At 36.0% G+C, this 25,289-nt stretch overlaps 1 protein-coding gene and 1 pseudogene across 2 annotated transcripts in view; one reads left to right on the forward strand and one right to left on the reverse strand.

Annotated features, from left to right (window-relative positions):
- Nucleotides 1-25,289, reverse strand: part of EDA (ectodysplasin A) — a 412,994-nt gene that overhangs the window by 146,475 nt on the left and 241,230 nt on the right. The window lies entirely within an intron of this gene.
- On the forward strand, nucleotides 14,415-14,725 carry LOC114200102 (small EDRK-rich factor 1 pseudogene; annotated as a pseudogene).

A 25,289-nucleotide genomic window follows, 5' to 3' on the forward strand; every position in this document is an offset into this window, starting at 1 on the left:
TAGAAGGGGACTGTCTGTATATGAAAATGTTTTAAATATAGTTTCTATTTTCTCAATAAAAAACAGATGAAAAACAACATGAAACACTACTTAAATTGAAAGAGGATCCTTATTCATAATGCCCTTATTTGAGTCTCAAGTAGAGGTAGGATGAGAAACTATCCTCTGTTTAGTATAACGGCAAAGACAAAAATCAGTGGCTGCTCACACAAAAAGTCTAGAATTCTAGCTTGAGTTTTGCATGCATTAGCAAGGCCTCCAGACGCAGGGTGCAGAATATGAACAAAACAGCCTTCTCTCTTTGAATATTGCTTTCCTATTGCACAAGGGAGGAGGCATCAGGAATGTTGGCCACAGCCAGACATTTTGCTCAAGGGAAAAAAATCTAATTCTTTACACTTTATTAACTGATTACACCCTTGTTTCCTATGGTAAAATTACATGGTAAACAGCACCTGCAGATTACAGGGATCTCAGCTGGAAACAATTCATTAACAGTGAGACATGAAGGATATACCCATTACTGCTAGTGACTTTCCAGATATTGCTACATATTTTTTCTAATATCTAAACCAATAAAATTATTGGGTACTTTTGTCTCTTTTTACCGTGACATAGAATAAATTTAATTCATTTTATATTTTACAGTTAATGTATTTGATTGTATAGATAATTCATAGAAAATTATTCATAAACTTCTTGAGAGTAGAGGCACATAGTAGGTCCCTAATAAATACCTATCTGTTGGAAGAATAATAGGACTATCAATAAACCATTCCTTAAAGCCAGAATTGTACTGGACCATAATCGGACCTCATTTCTTTTCTTTTTTTTTTTTTTTAAAGATTTTATTTGTTCATTTGCGAGAGAGACAGAGAACAAGCAGGGGGAGAGGGAGAAGCAGATTCCCCGCTGAGCAAGGAGCCCGATGCAGGACTCCATCCCAGGACCCTGGGATCATGACCTGAGCCGAAGGCAGACGCTTAACCATGTGAGCCACCCAGGTGCCCTCGGACCTCATTTCTTAGGATTAACTATGGCGAGGTAGACTAAAACCTCATTACCACTACTGGCAGTAATCAAATCAAAGGGATCTTGAGAGTGAGAGACTTGGTAGGTCAGTGATTCTCAAACTTTGTTGTGCATCAGAATCACTAGGTGTGAGTGTTAAAATGTAGAATCCTCAGCCTTTCCCTCCCCAAATTTAGTTTGAGTAGGCTGAGGTGAGACCCTAGAGTCTGATTTTTCAACTTGCTCACTATGGGATTTTGATGCAGGAGGTCCCTGAACCACATTTAGAGAAAGTGCTATGTTGTTCATTCTTTAACTGGTTCATTATCTGGAGACTGAAAAGTCTGTCTTCTTTTGCTACTGGTAAAATAGGGCTCTCACATAGATTATGGTTTTCACCTTTTATTCTGTCATTCCTAGAGTTAATGTGTTTATAGAAACTGGTACTTCATCTTTCAAGAGGAAGTGGGTACCTACCAGGATTTCCAAAATTGGCAAATCACTGATTTTTTTTTAAAGACTTATCTTTCAGTGTTCTTAAATAAGTCTATTTTGCTTATTGCAACCACTGTCATCACTACCATCACCCATCAGCAATCACCAGGGACCTTAAAATAAATAAAATAAAAGCATTTATACCCTGAGGTATTTAACAAAATCTCCACGTGATTCTACCATGACAAGTTGTGAGCATCCCAGTACCAATGAGTGAAGTAGGATTGCCCAAACTAGTTTGATGAGTATGTCATGGATAGAAAATGAATACAGAAGCTGGCACTGAACACACTTCCAATCTTGTAAGAACCCTTAACATGTTCTGATTTTCAACAAAAGGTCTGGAGAGGGTCACTCAAGGTGTTGTTGTTTGCTGAACAAGCATTGAGTCTTACCATATGGAGGACGGTGAATTAGATACTATTTTTAACATATACAGACAAATAAAACACAATCCCAAGTTGCTTTGTAGTACAATAACTACACTACATAACAGGAGGTAGTAAAGTTTTAAAAGCAGTGTGACAAAAAGGGAAGCACAATATGTTCTAGTTGCTGAACGGAGTGTGCCAGCTGCTGAGAGCAAGCAAACAAGAGCACTCAACATTGATCACAGCATTTCATGGGAGCTGTCCCCAGTGGGGAGGGGCTAGAGATGGCAGCAATCAGCCCAGATGCCAAAGGAAATTGGCACCTTGGACATCTCTGGTGTGAGTGCCAGGGATTGCCATCCCCTGTTGTAAATATGCCTAATGATGACTGAAATTATGTAGTAAGGCTAAACATGGAACCTAAACATAACTAACAGTTTTCAATAGAGCTAAAAGCAGTCACTGAATTCTGCTTCCTAGATAGTTTGACTTAAAAATCACTGTCCATCAATGCAAAGTGACTACAAAGTAGAAAGAATAAAAAAGAACAGTATCTTTGTTTGAGGACATCACCATAGTAAGAAATTATACTACAAACCAGTTCAATCTCTGGCTTTTCTTACCTCCCAATTTGGGGCTTATGGATCACCTAACACTTGCCAAATAATGCCTTACATATCTTTAATATTACTTTTGCCCTCCATTGGTAATAAGCTCCTTAAAGGTAGTTATATTTGTAGGTTCAAAACCTGTGTGAACCTGTCCTCTGAATAAGGTGAAATCTGTGTAAGATGCACATCAAGGGGAAAGATGAGTTATTTCAAACACACAACTACTAATGCAAAGGGGGAAAATGGGCTCCTTCTCTAATCATCTGATTCTAGATTCAGTTCTATTCCTAACATCCAGAACAAAGCTGGAAGCATATAAACTTACTGAACTGAATCTAATCAATGGACAATGTAAGTTGTATCCAGCTTTTGCATGACTTTGAAATCCATAACCAACACAGATGTCACATCTACCTCATTGCACTGTTCTATTGTCAGAGTCAGAATCATGTTTAATGTGAAATAGCAAGAGAGGACTACCATTACTGAGACTCTGGATGTCAGTTGGTCTGTGAGCATTAAAACAATGTTCACTGCTGACATTTGCAGAGATGCAATGACAGAAGGATACCCAAGCATCTTTGGTATGGTGATATTTATGGCATAACCATAAGCAAGGGTGGCATAAGAAACAGTCTAAAGGATGCACTAAAGCATAGCTTCAAATAACATGATATAGTTGTGGGGTGCTTGGGAAAATAGAGACAAGCTTGGAATGCAACTATATGGAATTTGGAAGCTTTTTGAACGAAGGCTTTTTAGCTGACCACAATTTGAACACGGAAATACCAATGGTGACAGGCTCTACAAGTAGCAGCTGCAGTCACAAATCAAAAAGCAGTTTGTATGTATGTCATATAGAAAGGATTTCTGGTTGAAGATTTAGTCTTTGCTCCCTACAAGTGTGGGTAAAATCAGTGACATCTTTGAATAAAAAGGGCAGCAATATATACTGGATGTCACTGCCTTCCCCTGGGAGTGTCTGCTTAATTTGTAATTCCCCATACTTCTGAAGTTTAAGACACTTTGACACATAAGGAGAAAAAACATACACTTCCACGTATAATACTTGGAAATTACTAAAGACTAACATTTGTGAATAGAATTGGTTTATAAAATTAGAATATACCTATAGAATTTATAGAAGCACCAGGATAAAACCATTCCAGTAATCCTGAGCTCTGGATTCAGAAAACATTAGCTCAAATACATCCTCTTAATTATGAATTCTTAAATGGCTTTTGACAATTTTATAACAATGTTGCAGTTTACCTTTGCAAAGCTGGACCAATAAAGGTTAGAGTAGGATTATGACCAAAATGAGATTGCCCATGGTATTCATTTAATTTAAACTAAGATTTTTCCCTTGTCCAAAATTTCACCATCATTAGCATTCTACAAAATCCATTCTGGTTCCCAATGGAGACATAAATCACATAAACTACCTCTAAGCCATATTTGAACACAACATTCAAGAGCAAGTATGGAGGAAGGGTAAAAGAGAAGCAGCTTGTGAAAAGAAAGTTGCAACAGTCAGGACACAGATAAGAAGCAAATTAAGAAACAGATGGCTATTGGTTGCAAGAGGGTGAAAATGTTCTAAACACTGTAGCAATATTAAGCAGTGGGAAGGATTTTAGGAAAGATGCATTATCAGTCTAAGTTGATGCTGAAATATGTTGTGGACAAAAGTTCCACTATTATCACTAGGACTCACATGATGAAAGAAAGGCTAGAAACAATGGTCCAAACATTCCCATGGGGTTGGTGGATAAGAATATGAACATAGGTACATGGCTAGTGGACTATTAATCAAGGATTGGCTCACAGGAATGTGAGTATAGAAAGTGAATCTCAGAGATCAGTCCAGAGGGAAAGGTCAGTAAACTTAATTCAAAGGAGAGTCTAAGATGCAAGTATCTTAGAGGCAGGTAGGTTAATTAGTGGTGAAACACAAACCACTGTTGGGAAATACAGTAAAGGGCTTGGAACACAAGTTCAGAAATTTAAACACTGTAAAACTAGAATCACCAAGGGGGAGAAAAGGACTGGCAAGAAAACTGAGAGGCCAGGAAAACCATTTCACTGTGAGATTAGATAAATCTAGAGTTGCAATGTTGTCCTTAGATAACTTGGCATTTTAGTGTCTCTTGTATCCAAGTGTGGCTAGGTCCTCCCTTGAAAGCAACTATTATGTGATGTAATGGCAGATCAATACTGTTTCAGTAGCTATAAAACAGAGAGAATAAAATTTTTTTCAATATGGCTGTTGATTAGAATCCAGCATTAGAGTGTTTCTATGGAAATCTTTTCTGAGAGGAAAATTCCTGACTCTTTCTTATGACCATGACAGTGAGTGAAGAAAGCCCCATGCTGAGTATTGTCTCATAAATCTTTTCCATAGCATCTCAACAGAGCTACCCACTCAAAAAGAAATTAGGATAAAATATAAACAAATGAAATGAAGTATAGCAAAATACTCTACTCATTAGAGTCAATTTTATGCATATCCATTATTTGATTGTTAGTTTAGGGACTAAAGCCATCTTTCCATGGAGCAATGGAGAATTATATTTCGTTGTTGTCTACTAATCTCTTTCACAGAGCTTTAACCCTAATGAATCTTCTATTTCTACTAATGGGTAAACAATGTAAGGTTTGTCCAGTTTATAGCTAATTGCTCCTAATTACAATTAGCCCCCCAAATTCAGAAAACACTTAGGAACTTTAAAATTTGACAAGTATATAGACTTGTGGATCATGGTGGCTGACTAACCAAACAATTTTATCTCCTCTCCACCAAGATCCCATTAAACGAATAAAAAAATAATGAACAGAATAATAGAAGGAATTAGCAGAAAATAGATTTTAATATGTTTCTGAAAGACAGAAAGTAGATACAATGCTGACTGATAAAGGTTAGAGAAATGGCAGAGGGGGCTTACAGCCTGGGATGATGCTGGTCTGCTCTGTAGGACCCTAGAGAAGTTTGACACTTGGAAATGCCAAGTAAGGGAGTCAGTGAGAATAAAACATGAAAAATTCATTGAAACCCTGTGTACTGATTTATCTCCTGCTCCTGTGCATAGAACCCCTAGTATTCCAGCATTTATTTCCAAGGCAGAAAAAATTTCAGAAGGTTCTTCTTTAAAGAGATTGAGTAACCCACAACTATATGGTCAATTAATCTTTGACAAAGCAGGAAAGAATATCCAATGGGAAAAGGACAGCAAATGGTGTTGGGAAAACTGGACAGCAACATGCAGAAGAATGAAACTAGACCACTTTCTTACATCATACACCAAAATAAATTCAAAACGGATGAAAGTACTAAATGTGAGACCTGAAACCATAAAAATCCTAGAACACAGGCAGTAACCTCTTTGACACTGGCCATAGCAACTTTTTTCTAGATATGTCTCCTGAGGCAAGGGGGAAAAAAAGCAAAAATAAACTGTTGGGGCTGCACCAAAATAAAAACCTTCTACACAGCAAAGGGAACAATCAACAAAACTAAAAGGCAACCATGGAATGGGAGAAGGTATTTGCAAATGATGTATCTGATAAAGGGTTAATATCCAAAATATATAAAGAAGTTCTACAACTCAACACCAAAAAAACAAATGATCCAATTAAAAATGAGAAGACATGAACACACATTTCTCCAAAGAAGATATACAGATGGCCAACAGACACATGAAAAGATGTTCATCATCACTCACCACCAGGGAAATGCAAATCAAAACTACAATGAGATATCACCTCACACCTGTCAGAATGGTTAAAATCAGCAACACAAGAAACAGCAGGTGTTGGCAAGGATGTGGAGAAAAAGGAACCCTCTTGCACTGTTGGTGGGAATGCAAACTGGTGCAGCCACTCTGGAAAACAGTATTGAGGCTCCTCAGGAAGCTAAAAATAAAACTACCCTATGATCCAGCAATCACACTAGTGGGTATTTGGCCAAAGGATACAAAAAACACTAATTCCAAGGGATACATGCAGCTGTATATTTATAGCAGCATTATTTAAATAGCCAAGTTATGAAAGCAGCCCAAGTGTCCATTGATTGATGAATGGATAAAGAAGTGGTATATAAACACAATGGGATATTATTTAGCCATTAAAAAGAGTGAAATCTTGCCATTTGTAATGACATGGATGGAACTAGAGTATAACGCTAAGCAAAATAAATCAGAGAAAGACAAATACAATATGATTTCACTCATGCGTGGCATTTAAGAAACAAAACGAATGAGCAAAGTTAAGCAGAGAGATAAACCAAGAAACAGACTCTGAATTATAGAGGACAAACTGGTGCCTACCAGATGGGAGGTGGGTGGGGAGATGTGTTAAATAGGTGATGGGGATTAAGGAGTGCATTTGTAATGAGAACAAAGTGATGTAGGGAATAGCTAAATCACTATATTATACATCTGAAACTAATGGAATACTGTATGTTAACTAACTGGAATTAAAATAAAAGCTTAAAAATTTTTTAAACCCTTGATTAATACCTCATACTCTACAAAATATAACTCAAGTTGGATCATAGATCTAAATGTATAAATTCTAAAATTATGAGGCAAAGATTCTTTAGATATGACACCAAAAAGAGGATCCATAAAAGAAAAAAAGTGATAAATTGAACTTCATCAAAGTTAAGAACTCTGTTCTTGTTAAGACAATTCTAAGATATAGAAGAAAAATATTTGCAAATCACATATTCTATAAAGAATTTGTATCCAGAATATATAATGAACTCTGAACATTCAGTAATAAGAAACAACTCCCAGTTACCCCATTCCCTCACCCACCTCCCCTCCAGCAATCCTGTTTGTTTCCTATAGTTAAGAGTCTCTTAATGGTTTGTCTCCCTCTCTGATTTCATCTTATTTTATTTTTCCCTCCCTTCCCCTATGATCCTCTGTTTTGTTTCTTAAATTCCATATATGAGTGAAATTATATAATTGTCTTTCTCTGATTGACTTATTTCACTTAGCATAATACCCTCTAGTTCCATCCATGTCATTGCAAATGCCAAGATTTCATTTTTTTATGGCTAATGTTCCATTGTGTGTGTGTATATATACACACTACATCTTTATTTATTCATCTGTCAATGGACATCTGGGCTCTTTCCATAGTTTGGCTACTGTGGACATGGCTGCTATAAACATTGGGGTGCCCCTTTGGATCACATTTGTATCCTTTGGGTAAATACCTAGTAGTGTTATATGCAGCTGATGAATAACTGAACTCTACCTCTGAAACTAATGATACACTATATGTTAATTGAATTTAAATAAAATAAAATTTAAAAAAGAGCTCAATTTTTAGAAATGAGTGAAAGATTTGAACAGATACTTCACCAAAGAAGATATGTGAAAAGATGCTCAATATCATTAGTCACTAGGAGAAAGCAACTTAAAACCACATAAAGACCACCACACAATTATTAGAGCAGCTTAACTTAAAAAGTTTGACCATACCAACTTTTGATGAGGATGTGAGAAATTGTAACTCTCATACAACATTGGTGGGAATGTAAAATGATACATTCACTTTAGAAAAGTTTGGCAGTTTCTTATAACATATACTTACCCTACAACCCAACAGTTAACACTCCTAAGTATGTTCTAAGAGAAATGAAAGCATATGTCCACACAAACACTTGTACACCAATGTCTGTAATAGTTTTATTTCTAGTAAGTAAAAGCTGGAAACAACCCATTCTGTCCATCAACAAGTGAATGGATAAACTCTGTTACATCCATACAACAGAAGAGTGCTTATTAATAAAAAGGAATGAACTGCTGTTACATGTTATAACATGAATGAATCTCAAATAACTATCCTGGGTGAAAGAAACCAGACCAAAAATTGAGAAAACATTCTATGCTTCTATTTATATAAAACTCTAGAAAATAAAAGCTAGACTATAGTGACAGATCTCTGGTTGCCTGGGAATGCAGAGGTCATTGGAGACTAGACTGAGTGGAAAGAGATTACAAAGAGGTATGAGGAAACATCTGGGGGTAATGGATATTTTGATTATGAGGCTGGTTTCACCAGTATACATATATGTACATACATATGTCAAAACACAAGTTGTATGCTTAAATATGTGTTTATTATATCCATATAAAGCTATAAAAAGTAATTTCCATGGCTGAGAATGAAGTAGGTCATAATTTATCCATAGCTTCTGTTAAATTTCTGTCATAAGAGAAAGACCATGGGCTTTGGTGCAGGGGTTGGGGGAAAGAGGCAGGTTGAGTAATAGAGTCAGGAGCTTTGCTTAGACGGCCCCTTGCCAGCACTCTTTTTCAGGTGAGGATCTGTAGTGGCAAAAGATTTGTGTTTCAATGTCCTGATTGCTTTTGATGTAGCCAAGTCATACACACACATGGTTTTAAAACATATGAGGATGTACATAAAGGCAGGTAATGTAAGCAACATTTCACTGTTCTAACCCTCCCTACCCCCAGTCCTAATCCTCTGAGATTATTATCTTTAACCCTCTTAACTGTTTCTGTTTAGTTCTTCTGGTGATTGCTTCCTCATATATTGCTATTATTTGATTTATCTACTTTAGATTTTGTCTATTAATTTTGCACTGTGATAAATGAGGTTTTACCTCAATTATTGTACCTCTCATCCCAATGTAGTTATTGTGATTTTTAGTTCCTCTATTCATTTGTTTGAAGGATATACTTAGACCTTTATTTCTTGTTTCAGAAAATACAGACAGTATCTCCTAACTCTGTTTTTTAGATAAGGCTATTAGTTCCCTGCTCTTCCCATTATCTCCCATCTATTCTACCTATTAACTCTTGTCATTTGTACTTTTACTTTTCACATTGCCAAGAAGGATAAAATTTGTGTTTTGCTCTTTATCTATAATTAATTACGTCTATAATTAAGTATCCTGTGCTTCTGTACATTGGTTATTTCTGAAAGTTGAAAATCAGTATGCAGTGTTTATATTGTTGTGGCTATCTAGAATGTTTCTTTCTTCTTTCAGGTGTTACTGTCTTCTAGATTTTTTAATTTCCTTTATTTTTTTCTTGCATTGTCTGCAACATCCACAGTTTCTCTAATTTCTTAAATGTGGGTAAAATCTTGAGCCCCTGCTTCTCCTTTTTCACCTTTGGATGCCTCCTCCTGGAGCCCTCCTTTCTTCCAGTTGGACAGAATGCTCCTTAGGCCTGTTGTGTAACTGTTGCCCTTGGAATTACTTTTATTAGTTTTTGGTATTAGGTCCACTGTTTCCAGAATCCATTGTATATCTTTGTATTTCTTAACTACCTGATTTTGCTGGAGTATATTCCTAAGTAACTTCTTTAGAAAAAGGTGAGAGGTGAACTAAGTCTTTGAAATCTAGAAATGTGCTTCCTTTACTATCAAGCTCAATTTATACTGGCTAGGAATAAAACTCTAGGCTGAAAATAATTTTCCCTCAGAACTTTGAAGGCATTTCTCCACTAATACCCAGTGCTGCTGATGAGATGACCAATCTATTCCAATTCTTGTTCCTACAATTGTTAATGTTTTACCTCTGTGGGAGCTCTTGGGATCTTCTTTTTATTGTTGCTGTTCTGAAGTTTCATAACGTGTCTAGGGATTGAGCAAAATGACTGGCTACCCCAAATATGAGGGCTGTAAGGCCCACTCATGTACAATAGAACCATTATGCCTGAGGACCTCCAAATTCCCCAATGTAAATCTTTGCTGTGGGGCACAAATGCCCACACTAGCTACTTCAGTTCTTCTTAGATGACTTAATCTCTTATTTTATTTTTTAAAGTTTTTAATTCCTGTTAGCTAACATACAGTGTTATATTAGTTTCAGGTGTACAATATAGTGATTCAACAATTACATACATCACCCAGTGCTCATCACAACAAGTGCACTCCTTAATCACCATCACCTATCTCACATCACCATAACCACCTCCCCTCTGGCAGCCATCAGTTCATTCTCTGTATTTGAGTCTGCTTCTTTGTTTTGTTTTGTTTTTAGATGTCACATATAAGTGAAATCATATGGCATTTATCTTTCTCTAACTTTTTTCACTTAGCATTATACCATCTATGTCCATCCATATTGCTGTAAATGGCAAGATCTCATTCTTATTTATGGCTGAGTATACTATATATATACATACACATATATATAAAACATATATATAACATATATATATATATATATATATATATATATATACCTCACATTGTTTTTATCCATTCATCTATCAATGAACATCTGAGTTGCTTCCATATCTTGGCTGTTGTAAACAATGCTGAAATAAACATATAATAAACATATGATCCAGTAATTCTACTATGGGGTATTTACTCAAAGAAAATGAAAACACTAATTTGAAAAGATATACTATTTTTTTATTAAGAACACTATATCTTGATTATTGTTGCTTTCTAATAAGCCTTGAGATCAGGTAGTATAAGTCCTCCAAGTTTGTTCTTTTTCCAACTTGTTTTGGATATTTTAGGTCCTTTGCCTTTCCAGGTAAATTTTAGTTCCCAGATAAATTTTAAAATTGGATTGTCAATTTCTACAAGAAAAATTAGGGTAGATCAAGTTGGGGAAAACTGACATGTTAATAGAATTTCATATTTGAGATGCCATCATGAAAGGTATTTTTAAAAATGTCAATTTCTGGGGCGCCTGGGTGGCTCAGTCATTAAGCGTCTGCCTTCGGCTCAGGTCATGATCCCAGAGTCCTGGGATCGGGCCCCATGTCGGGCTCCCTGCTCTGTGGGAAGCCTGCTTCTCCCTCTCCCATTCACCTTGCTTGTGTTCCCTCTCTCACTGTGTCTCTGTCAAATAAAGAAATAAAATCTTTTAAAAAATAAAAATGTCAATTTCTGTTTATTGTTAGTATATAGGAATAGAATTGATTATCTAATAGTGATTTTGTGTCCTGTGAACTTATTCACTTATTCTAGTAGTTGTTTTGTAGATTTTTTGTATGATTTTCTACAAAGATGATCACATTGTCTGCATATAAAGACTGTCTTATTTTCTTTCAAAACTTGTTGCCTCTTATTATTTTTCTTTCCTTTGCACTGGCTAGAACTCCCAACACAATGTTGACTAGAAGTGATGAGAGCAGATATCCATACTTTGTTTCTAATCTTAGAAGGAAAGCCTTCAGTCTTTCACCATAAAGTATGCTGTTAGCTATAGGGTTTTTGATAAAGTTCCCTCTACTCCTAGTTTTCTGAGTTTTTTTTTAAATCAAGAATTGGTGTTATATTTTGTTAAATGTTTTGTCTGAATTGATTGATATGATCATATGACTTTTTTTTCCTGAGCCTCACAGTAGGGTGAATCACATTGATTTCCCATTTAAAAAAAAAATTAAGGCATAACTGACACACAAGTTGAAACAACCCAGTGGGCATCTAGTTCTATATTCAGAGGCCTCAACTAGAATGTTAGGAGAGTTCAAAATCTTGTTCAAGTGAGTAGACCTTGAAAAATAGACATTTTTGTCTGTCTTCTCTATCATCCATCCATCCATCCACTAGGCACTTGCTCTAGTCAAATCCTGTGCAAGGAACTGGGGATATAAAGAACCTTGTAGACCTTGTGTTTTTGAGGCTCACACTCTATCTAGTGAGGAGAAAAACAGCTATTCACATTAATGGGATGGATGCCATAGTAAGGTCATTGAGGAAAGTCAATGAAATCACAGAAGATGGAGATATTCTGCTCAGGGTGGGGAAGTTGGGGAAAATGATTTCTGAGTTGGCATTTAAAAAGTAAGCGGGAGACTTCTAGGTAGAGATGAGAGAGAAGTGCATTTCAGAAAAGAGGCCATAACTTACAGCAGTGTTTTAGCAGTTCTTCCACATTTCTCAATGCCCTTGCCGCCCATTCAAAAATAATTTTACATTCTATTACAATATATATTTGTTTAAATATAATGATTTTCTTTAACCCAGAGTAGAGTCTATGCTCCAGAAAGAAATATTCTGGACACTGGCAGACTGTTCCTAGTTTGTGAAGCACAGCTCTGTGTGAAGGACCTGAGGGTCACTGGTAAACAATCAGAAACTAGGAACAGCTTCTTGGGGTAGTTGTCTAATCTCAGAATTATGTCAATCAAGCATTAGGTATGCAATTAGAAATACTCTAGCTTCAAAGCTTGTATGTTTGCCTAAGGACCTAAATTATCACTTGCTCACTCTCTGATTACCCCAGCTCCATGATGAGCCAAGTTCTACCTACCTCTGCCAAAAAAACCAGCAAGAATGCTTTTAATAGTTTTAAATAAGTTTTCAAATTTCTTTGGCACATCAAGTTAACTGTACAGTATCTTGCTGAGGTCTTCAATTGACATTGAACTGGGACCATGTAGAGCCCAGTTTTAAGCAATATACAACATGAGGAATTATGTTAGTACTGAGATCCCTGATCACCCGCCAGTCACAATTTTCATTTTGACTCATACTAATGGTAACTGTTGAAATCATTATCAAGAGACCTCATCTCTCATCAGCTGATACCTAGGTGTGTGAAAAGTGCTGCCATATTCTGCTTGAGAATTGATTAGAAATGCTTTGCCTTATTTCTTGCCAATAAAGGTAAAATCCTGTTTAAACAAATACCTTTAACATATAATGGGAGCTTTTGTAGAAGGAAGAAACTTCCAGGTGTAAGTTGGTGGCACTTTATTTCTAGCAATATTCAATACAATAGGGCTCAAGGCAACCAAAGGATATGAATCACAAAGGATATGAATCACAAAGATTTGTTTTGTAAAGGATATTAGATTACCAAAAGTTTTATGGGTTCCTACTGTAGTGTTTTTGGAATATTTAAAAATTTAATCTATGCACTTTATATTTTAAAGATTTTATTGATTTATTTATTAGAAAGAGAGAGAGAGCAAGCTGGGAGAGGAGCAGAGGGAGCACCACAGGGAGAGGGACAAGCAGACTCTGGAATGAGCACAGGGCCCAATGCGGGGCTCCACCTCACGGCCCTGAGATCATGACCTGAGCCAAAATTAAGAGTCAGACACTTAACTAACTGAGCCACCCAGATGCCCCTAATCTATGCACTTCAATAAATGCTTAACATTTTATGCAGTCCCTCTTTTTAAAAATTTGAGTATGGTTGACACACAATGTTACATTAGTTTCAGGTGTATAACACAGTGATTTGACAAGTCTATATGTTATGTTATGCTCACCATAAGTGTAAATACCATGTCTTCATACAATGGTATTACAATATCATTGACTATATTCCTTATGCTATATCTTTTATTCCCGTGACTTATTCATTCCATAACTGGAAGTCTGTATCTCCCACTCTACTTCACCTATTTTGCCCATCCCCCAGCCCCTCTTCCCTCTGGCAATCATCAGTTTGTTCTCTGTATTTATAGGTCTCATTCTGCCTTTTGTTTATTTATTTGTTTTGTTTTAGATTCCAATAAGTAAAATCATATGGTATTTGTCTTTCTCTGATTTGTTTCACTTAGAATAATACCCTCTAGGTCCAAAAAAAACAAAAAAAAAATCAATTCAAAAAATGGGCAGAGAACCTGAATAGACATTTTTTCTGAAGAAAACATACAGATGGCCAAAAAGCACATGAAAATATTCTCATCACTAATCACCAGGAAAATGCAAATCAAAACCACAATGAGATATCATCTTAAACCTGTCAGAATGGCCAGAATCAAAAAGACAAGAATTAATAAGTGTCGGTGAGGATGTGGAGAAATAGGAATACTTGTGCACTGCTGGTGGTATAGCTACTGTGGAAAACAGTATGGAGATTCCTCAAAAAAATTAATAATAGAAATACCATATGACCGCTGAGCGTGCTAGGAGGCCGTTGCTTTCCCGAGGGGCTCTCTTCTAGGCTCAGTCTGGTGTCAGCATGGCCCAAGGAAATCAGCGAGAACTTGCCCGCCAGAAAAACATGAAGAAATCCCAGGAAATTAGCAAGGGAAAAAGGAAAGAGGATAGCTTGACCACCTCTCAGAGAAGGCAGAGGGACTCTGAGATAATGCAACAAAAGCAGAAGGCAGCTAATGAGAAGAAGTCTATGCAGACGAGAGAAAAATGATGACTATTTGGAAAAACCTGGGTGTTATTGCCAACTAGGTGTATCATAAGCTCTAAGGTCAAAATTTTGTGGAGCAAACAGTCATATGTTATATCCTTATAAAACTATTTTAAACTTTACCTTTCAGCCTGACTTAGTGTAGTGTTTCAGAACCATTCTTCAAAGAATAAAACACTAACCATTCATGTGATTAAAAAAAAAAATACCATATGATCCAATAATTCCAATACTGGGTATTTACCCAGGAAAACCAAAACATTAATTCAAAAAGATATATGCACTCTTATATTTACTGCAACATTATTATAATAGCCAAAATATGGAAGCAACCCAAGCATTCATCAGTAGATGAATAAAGAAGATGTGGCATATATATATATATACACAATGGAATATTAGAAAGTCAGCCATAAGAAAGGATGAGAACATGCCATTTGTGACAATGTGCAGTCCCTCTTTCTGATGGCAACTCATTTAGCAAGGAATGGTTTAAAATTATCTGCTGTGTATCAGCACCAGCTAAATAGACTTTATCAGACTTTACTTTTTTTTCAATTAAAAAGTTTTTAAATTCCAGTGTAGTTAACATACAGTGTTATATTAGTTTCAGGTGTACAATACAGTGATTCAACAATTCTATATGTTGCTCAGTGCTCATTAAGATCAGTGTCCTCTTAAATCCCCTTCACCTATTTCACCCATCCCGTCCCACCCCCTCTCTGGTAACCATCAGTTTGTTCTCTATAGTTGGGTCTGTTTTTTTTTTTTTTTTTTGGTTTGTCTCTTTTCTGTCTTCCCTCTGTTCATTTGTTTCTTTCTTTATTTAAATTCAAGTTAGTTAACATACAGGGCAGCACTAGTTTCAGGAGCAGAATCCAGTGATTCATCACCTACATACAACACCCAGTGATCATCCCAACAAGTGCCCTCTTTAATGGCCATCACCTGTTTAGCCCATCCCCCTACCTCCCTTCCAGCAACACTCAGTCTGTACTCTATATTTAAGAGTTTCTTGTGACTTTACTTTTTATAGCTTACATTATGAGGACAGTAGTTTTTTTTTGTTTCTAAAATAGAATTAAAATATGATAAGCATTCTCTTCATTCTAAAAATAATCACCTCAGTGTCTATATGGGTTCCATTCATAGTTATCACCACCTTCCTTTTTTTATTCAAATGTAATTAACATAGTGTTGTATTAGCTTCAGGTGTACAAAGTAATGATTCATCAATTCTATACATTTCTCAGTGCTTATCAAGATAAGTGCTCTTAATTCCCTTTACCTATTTCTCCCATCCCCCCACCAACCTCCCCTCTGGCAGCTACATTTGTTCTATGTATTTAAGAGTCTTTTTTGTTTGTCTTTTATTTCATTTGTTTGTTCATTTCTTTCTATTGCTCCTTAAAGATCTGAATAAATTTACTCAAATGGTTGTAAATATACCAACCCAGTGCAACACACACACAATATCTACATTTCTATAAAACCCCAAATCATTAATTTAAATAAATACTGACCAATAAAATGCTGTGGAATGCAAAAGATACTATGCAATTTAATTGGTATACAAATATCAGTAAGATATGGCCCTGGTCAACATCATCATAGTTTAGCATGATGGCTCTTAACCAGGGGCAAGTATCAGAATTGCTTAGAAAATATCATATGATCTCATAACTCCACTGTTGGGTTTTTACCCAGGGAAAACAAAAACGCTAATACAAAAAGATATCTGCATCCCTCTGTTTATTGCAGCATTATTTATAATAGCTAAGACATGGAAGTAACCTAAGCATCCATGAATAGATGAATGGGTAAGGAAAATGTGGTATATATACAATGGAATAATACACAGCCATAAAAAGGATGAGATCACGCCATGTGAGACAACATGGATGGACCTAACAAATACTCATAAATGGAATCTAAAAAAAATGAAAAAAAACAAACAAAAAGCAGAATCAAAACTATAAATACAGAGAACTGATAGTTGCCAGAAGGTAGGGAGGTGGGGGGTTGGGCAAAATGGGTGAAGGGGAGAGGGAGATACAGGCCTCCAGTTATAGAATGAGCAAGTCATGGGAATAAAAAGCAGAGCATAAGGAATATATTCAATGATATTGCAATAGTGATGTAATGGGACAGATCGTGGGTATACTTACGGTGGACATAGCGTAATGTGTAAACTTGTCAATTCACTAAGTTGTGTACCTGAGACTAATGTAACACTGTGTCTCAACTGTACTCAGATTAAAAAAAAGATATGCTAAGTGCTATAAAATGAGCAAGTTCTGGGGATCTAATGTACAGTGTGGTGACTAGACTTAGCAATACTGTATTACAGACAACTTGAAAGTTGCTAAGAGAGTAGATCTTAAATGTTCTTACTACAAACAAAATGGTAATTATGTGAGGTGATGGAGGTGTTAACTAACCTTGTTGTGGTTAATAATTTTGCAATACATACATGTATCAAATCATCACCTAGTACACCTTAAACTTACACAATGTTATATCAACAAAAAAAGGCAGTGGCAGTAAACAAATAAAAGAATTACTTACAGAGTCTTTTCAAAATTTACGTATGCAGTGCTAAGACCACCACCCGAGGAAGTAACATATAAAGTGGCTTCTGAAGGTTTGGTAGTTTGATAGAGATAGAGCTGAAGGGGTGTCCTAGGCAGAGGGAACAGCATGTGCAAAAGTATTACGGCATGCTACTTAACTCTAAATTTTCTCACCTATAAAATGGGAAAAACAGTCACCTCACAGGGTCATTGTGAGAATAAAATGAGAACACATATGAAAGTACCTGGTGCATTGTAAATGTTCAGTGTTTGTGGCAATCTTTGCTCTAACATTTAAAATAAAGTAGATTTAACCAATCAGGTTTTTTTTTTTCAGCTAGTATGACCCTGAAGGAATGGAACATAGAATGGATAAGGTACAATTGGGATTAAAGGGGGAAAGACAAGTTTGCAGCCTGGAAGAGATAGGGGCAACATGGGTATAGTCAGAAAGTGAGAACCTAAGTTAGGGGTACACGGCAATAAAAATCAGATGTAACTAATAGTTTTAGAAGAAATTATATATCTGCAAGTCACATTCTGATGGGAAAAGGAATTTAAGTCATTGGTTATCTGTTCCTAAAGCAAGAAGAAATCATGCTGTATATATTAGGTATGTATGGTGATGGTAGTGAGGGAGGGTAGAATAAAGGAAAGCTTTGCAAATATTCAGAAAAATAATTATTTGGGGGCACCTGGGTGGCTCAGTCATTAAGCGTTTGCCTTCGGCTCAGGTCATGATCCCAGGGTCCTGGGATCGAGCCCTGCGTCAGGCTCCCTGCTCAGCGGGAAGCCTGCTTCTCCCTCTCCCACTCCCCCTACTTGTGTTCCTGCTCTTGCTGTCTCTCTGTCAAATAAATAAATAAAAAATCTTAAAAAAAAGAAAAAAATAATTATCTTATAGGCATCTTCTTTTTTAAAGGTTTTGTTTTGTTTGTTTAAGATTTTATTTATTCATTTGACAGAGAGAGAGAGTGCAAGTAGGGAGAGCAGCAGGCAGAAGGAGAGGGAGAAAGAGGCTCTCGGCTGAGCAGGGAGCCTGATGTGGGACTCGATCCCAGGACCCTGGGATCATGACCTGAGCTGAAGGCAGCCGCTCAACCAACTGAGCCACCCAGGCGCCCCTCTTATAGGCATCTTCCTTACCAATAAAATTCCCTCTACTTTCTGCACAACAATCATATTGAATTGACTCTGTGCCACCAGTGACTTAGCATTTACATTAGCAGATGCTTCCTTTGCCTAGGTTGTAGCTAATTAATACACACTTAATAAAAAGGTAGTAGCCTGAATTTTAAACAATTATTTCCATATAAATAAAGTCTAAAGTATAATGTTATACTTTATAATGTATGCTCCTTCAATTCCAATAAAGGAAGAACTGGTAAATAAAAACAAAACTGTTCTTTAAAACACCTGTAGATTGCCAATCAAAAGTGAGAAAGGTTGTCATTAGTGCAAATTAAAACAATAATAAGATACTACTAAACACCCATTAGGAAGGTTAAAATCCAAAAAACTGACAATATCAATTCCTGGCAAAGATGCAGAGCAACAGGGAGCCTCATTCATTGCCAGTGAGAATGCAAAAATGGTACTGCCACTTTGGGAGACAGTTTAGCAGTTTCAGCTTTGTAAAGCTAAACATAGTCTTTTTTTTTAAAAAAAAAAAAAAACATAGTCTTAACATACAACCCAGCAACTTCTCTCCTAAATATTTACGGAATTGATTTAAAACTTATTTCCACACAAAAAGTAGCATGTGAATGTTTATAGCAGCTTTATTCATAATCACTAAACACTAGAAGCAACCAAGGTGTCCTTCAATAGGTAAATGGGTAAAAAGCATGCACATACATATAATGAATTACTATTTAGTGAAAAAAGAGAATATGCTATCAAGCCACACAAAGATGTGGATAAATCTATAATATATGTTGCTAAGTGAAAAAAGCCAGTTGGAAAGGCTACATACCGCATGATTCCATTTATATAACATTTGGAAAACACAAAACTATAGAGATTAGATAGATGGTGGTTGCCAGAGGTTTGAGGAGGAGGAGAGAAGATTGAATAGGTAAAGCACAGGGGATTTTTAGGGTGGTAAAACTATTTTGTATGATACTGTAATGGTGGATATATGACTCTACATTTTTCAAAACCCATAGAACCTTATAGCACAAAGGGTGAATCTCAATGAATGCAGAAATTTAAAAGTCAAGGATTGATTTTAGGATGGAGTTGCAGAATGTGACATAAGAATCTAATTACATTACATGTGTATGAAACAACCTAACTGGAGGTGGGGAGAAAAAGGGCTGACTTAAGTAACTTTGGAAATGAGTAGAGTTTCTCAGACTGAAGACAAAAGAAACTATAAATAAGCATGTATTCTATTTGATAAAGTTGTCCCCACACAGGTATGGGTGACAATTCAGAAACTACTATACATGTGCATTGGAATTGGATGATTAAGTAAATGGATGGTGGATGGGAGTGGGATTCTGCATTCTAGAGAGATTCACATGGTAAAGGATTAGAGTTGGAGACATTAGTATGAACTCATATTTAGCTTAATATAGGTACAAATAGATATATTTAGAAATGTTTCTAGATATGTATATAAATGCAGGCTAGGATACACTCGTATATTTTCTTCTTCTGTCAGCCGAGAAGGCTTAGAAGTAATAACACCGTAGCAGCAATAAGCACATCTAGCATTCAGATCTTGCTTTCTAATACCATTTTTCAATAGAAAGTGGAATCCATGGACAATTGGTTGATGATAGGACTGAATGGGGCAAGAAATATGAGCCTGTAGCAACTTGTAGTACCATCTTGTAGTGCCATAAAGTAAAGAAGTATTCAGTAAAAGTCCACATGGACAGTTGTATGTCAAAGGGACACAGGAACCAAATGAAAGAGCTCCCAATGGCCAAGGCTGGAACAATTTAAACAACAAGATAAAGTAGTATTGGATTATAATTCAAAGCATAAAATAAATACCCTTATGTCTATACTTAATATAAATAAATGCTTTGGTAGGCAAACAAGAACAGACAAACCAAAAATGCAGAAGAATCCCAAATAATTTATGTGGATACTTCACCCTCAGGAAGGTGGACACTAACTCTCCACTCCTTAAGCATGGGCTGCACATCATGACTTACAAAGAATACAGCATGAAAAAGGGGAAACTAATAATTTTACAGTGGAAAACACTACCTCAGCCAGGTGCTGAAGGTTAGCATCAAGAGTGATTAAGTCATGTTAATGGTATTTACCTTTGATATAATATGTTGAAAATGATGTTTTACCTTTTTGGTCTTCCTCCCCCAAACCTATAAATAACCCTAGTCTAATAATGAGAAAAACATCAGCCAGATTCCATTCAATGGACGTTCTACAAAATAGCTGACTAGTACTCCTCAAAACTGTTAAGGTCACTGAAAACAAGGAAAGTCTGAGAAATTGCCATAGTTATTAAGAGGAGACTAAGGAGACATGACGACTAAATGTACTATGGCATCCTACATGGGACCCTGCACGAGAAAAAGGACATTAGGTAAAAACTAAGGAAATGTGAATAAAATATGAATTTTAGTTAATAATATTTTATCAGTATTAGTTCATTTGTTGTGACAAATGTACCATGCTAATGTAATGAATGATACCAGGATACTAGGGATGGAGCATAGGAAAACTTTGTACTAATTTTGCAACTTTTCTGTAAATCTATAAGTACTCTAAAATAGTTTATTTAAAATACTTCATTGAAATATTATTTACCTAGAAAAAAATTTCACAAGTATATAATCTAAGATAAAAACCAGAAGAACTTGTCAAAGCAATGGTGTAGAAAAAGATATTTCTCGAGTGGGATCACCCTAAGAAGATTCTCAACACAAAGGAAAAGTAGAAAAGTATGCATACAAAAGAAGCAGCTTTCACTGCAGTGACATGCAAAATCTTATCTGGCACGGTTAAATAGCAATGCTCTGGAATGTCATGATAGCACAATAGGAATTAGCCAAATAACTTAGCCTGCAGTTACCCACAGACTAATTTGTTTTCTGAAGAACCACATTCCAAAGTTTACACAAATCATGAAGCCTACAAAGATTTTTTTTAGTGCCTATTTTTTTTCTTTAGATAATGCTAAAATTGAACTTTTTAGGACACAGAATACAATTTGAAACTTCATTAGTGGAGATTCCAAACACAAACACTATGACTTTTGATTTGTTTACAATCCCAAGTAGAATCCAAGATTTTTTCACCTCCAGTTTTTAATTCCTTATTTTCATGCTCTACAATGGAATTCACAGTAAGTCCAAAAGAAAGGGCTCTTCTATGGCCATTATTGGAATTAAACTTTGAAAGACTCACTGACACCAATAAAGACAAAATTATGTAGACCTGTATGCTAGGCTGGACTTGAAATATGTCATAGTAATGTGAAAGGCAAGACCTTTGGAGAGGGTGGGGGGAGGAGGGAGATCGGTGGCATCAGATGATTATTTCACACTACATATACTTGTTGATTTGGATGAGACTAGGGTTATAAATGTCTGTAACTGTCTCCTTGAGAAACAAGTTGGCGGTCTTATGGTTCTGAGTTTCCCTGAAATATTTATTCTGTTATTCCTTTGGGTAATTATAGCTTATTAGCCCTAGTTATATTCTCATGTTGCATAGTAAATTATTCTCCCCTCTCCTTGGTGTTTACACCCTTCAGACAGTTGTATCCCCACCCTCTTCCCCCTTAGTCATCACTTAGCTAAATTGTATAGACAAAATTCTTTTAATCTTTGCTCATAAATCAATCCCTCTGGCCCCATAATCATTTTTGTTACTCCTCTCTGAACTCTCTCCAATTAATCTATATCTCTTCAGGTAATGAGTTTGGAGAAGCTGAATAGTCCAGGTGTGATCCTAGTTATGTTTGGTGTCTATGTGTTTGTAAATGCACCAAAGGGTCTTTTGTAATGGGGACAAAAAATATAATAAATTAAGAGTGGCTTTTCTGCCCCATTTTATGGTACTCCAAATGCTTAATTACCCTTCAACTATGGGTTTTCGTTATCAATGGCCGTTTCTCAAGTTTCGACTCCTGCTAATTATAGGATCAATTATAGTTCCTGCTGTTAACCAGTCACAAATACTTTAAGTATCTGTCAAAAATAAATCTATTTAGATTGAATCCAACCAGTTACTTTTAAAAGAACCTTATGTTTAATTCTTATAGACATTTTTTAAGACCAGTTTGTGTATACCAATACCACCAAAGTTGACTGCCTTCATTGAAGAAACTAAGATGAAGTTTAGAAATGGTTTTGAAAAAACTGAAAGGAAATTAACTCACTTGACTGCTAAAGGAGTGAAGGTTCTTTTCATAGGGAAAAAAGATAATACATTTTTAGAGAACTGTCACTTCACAGTAAGGCAGATTATTTCAGAATAATGATTTCTTTCCAGAGAGTTCAACTTACCTTTCACTTTCAATAGGTATTCAGCTTCCTTTAGCAGAAATGATGGGTTAGTCTAGTCTTGATTTTGAGGAATAATTCAGTTTGGGGGTAATTCATTCCACAATTACTTACCATTATTAATTCCCTTTTATTTCCTTCCTCCTGATATCCCTTTGCCTTTTTCAGGGTAGTTACACCCACTAGAAGGTATGCAGTTAGTTAACATTGTGCAAAGTTTGTTAATTACCAGACATTACAGAATAGACTACCCCAAACTGCATTTCATAATTATATAGGGGTTGGTGATCTTTTCAGGGTAGTAAAATACAAGGCAAATAAAAACCTGAGACTGACTTAAAACATATTACATTAAAAATGCTATTACTAAAAAATAGAAAACCTAAGTGGCAGGGGAATAGGTGTAAAGGAGTGATTAGCATAAAATAGAGTTAATCTGGGATGACTTGGTGGAGAAAATATAAAGTGAAATTAGTCAATTTTCCTCCTCTGGCATGTAGTTTCTGATGAGAAAACGTGTTCAAACAATAGCTAAAAGGAAAGTTTGAGTATTATCTGTGGATCATATTTATCCATGGTATTATATTCTTTTGCCTATTGACACTGAGTTGGGTTCTGAAATATTCTTAGGTTTGAGTTCAAACACTTTAATCTATGAGATCAAATGTACAAATGGAAATATAACCTATTGTGGAAAAGGCAACACATTTTCTATAAATAGAAATCATGTCTTGGGGCAACTGGGTGGCTTAATTGGTTGATTTGGCTCAGGTCATGATCTCGGGGACATGGGATTGAGTCCCACATTGGGCTCTGTGCTCAGTGGGGAGTCTACTGGAGATTGTCTCTCCCTCTCCCTTCCCCCTTCTCTTTCTCTCAAATAAATAAATATTTTTTTTAAGATTTTATTTATTCATTCATGAGAGGCAGAGGGAGAGAGAGAGAGAGAGAGAGAGAAGCAGAGGGAGAAGCAGGCTCCCAAGGAGCAGGGAGCCCGATGTGAGACTCGATCCCAGGACCCTGGGATCATGACCTGAGCCGAAGGCAGACGCTTAACCATCTGAGCCACTCAGGCGCCCCCAAATAAATAAATATTTTTTAAGAAAATAAATCATGGCTTAATTCATTTATGAGTTCTTTGGGGAGGTAAATAAGGATATGGCCAACACAAACCCAATGGATGCAATTTACTTGGGTTTTCAATAAGTTTTTTTTTTTTTTTCAAGATCACACACCAAAGATTACTTAAAAATAAAAATGAGCTAACATAGGAGTTGTAAGACCAGGAGAACAATTCTAAAGATAATAAACAAAGGAGATTGCTTTAGATGAAAAAATGTAAATGATGAACACTCACCAGATCTGTGTTGATATGACTATCATTTATTGAGCTCCTGTTATGTACCAGGCATAGGTCTACCCTAGGTATTTTCACACAGTGCTTCTCAAATTTTTCTATGAAGTAGTACCCTGTACTCCCCCTCATGTCTATACTTAGTTTTTTCTATTATTGCTTATTTAGTTGTCTGACTTTTCTATTAGGCTGTAAAAGCCCAAGGAGAGCAAGCATTATGTCTGCTTTGCTCATTATTGGATCTCCAGCACTCAGCAAAGTGATGAGTACAGAGTAGGCATTCAGAAAATAGTTTTTTCATGAATGTATACCTGTTGTGATGCTCTTTTTATTCATTATACCAGTGTCAATTTTAAGATTTTTGCTTATGCTCTGGAAGAGTGTGGGTTTAAGATTGTAGATGAAACAAAGTTCTCTCCATATAAGATGATATAACAACAGGGAAACATTACAAAAAGAAAGGTGTGATGAGACCCATGAGAAGGTAGAAAAGGTAAAATTTCCTATGAGGTCACCCTCATAGGGTAACATATTAAGGAGGAAAGAGAATAATTTGCATTATGTAAGATTATAATCTCTGAGCTTCTACTTTTAACACAGAGGTTATAACTATTCCATGAAAACATTGCTGGGGCATTATTCAGAAAGATCATTAGAAAGAAAGGCAAAAGCAAGTTTCTTCCTTTTATGCAGTGAAACCCACTGCAGGAATATGGTGGGAACCTACAGGAGATTAGCAGGAAGTTGGAAATGTTTAATGGACATTTACAAGAAAAATGAATTAAGGTGATGGGAGGAATAAGTATTACATGAGGAGAGACAATAGAATCAGGACTCACCCATCTGGGAGAATAATGTTTGAGGAAGATTATTATCAATATTTAAAAGTAACATATAGAGATGCTCTGGATTTGGATTCAGAAAATCTACATTTAAGCTGTAGCTTTCTGAGTCTCAGTCTCCACTTCTAAAATGTTTGAGTAGATACATTGCAAATTGGTTCAACTTCTAGTAATGGCCAAGTAAACTCCCTTCAGACCAAACCTTCCTGCAGATAGGAACTGTACACTTTGGATAAAATAGGGAGAAAAAAAACTACCTGAAGGTACTGGAAAATAAACAAAAGCAGGCAGATGGCATTTATGGAGAGACCTGACATTTAAAAGGAGTGAAACTGAATTTCCCACTTTTAAAAATGGCTTTAAGCACCTCATGAGATGGCTTAAACTCAGAGATCTGTAATCTCACTGGCTTGAAGAACTAGAGGATGGAG

The sequence above is a fragment of the Eumetopias jubatus genome, unplaced genomic scaffold (genome assembly GCF_037043125.1).
Source record: "Eumetopias jubatus isolate StellerSeaLion01/CBP00866 unplaced genomic scaffold, mEumJub1_p1.0 scaffold_11, whole genome shotgun sequence".
Taxonomy (NCBI): domain Eukaryota; kingdom Metazoa; phylum Chordata; class Mammalia; order Carnivora; family Otariidae; genus Eumetopias; species Eumetopias jubatus.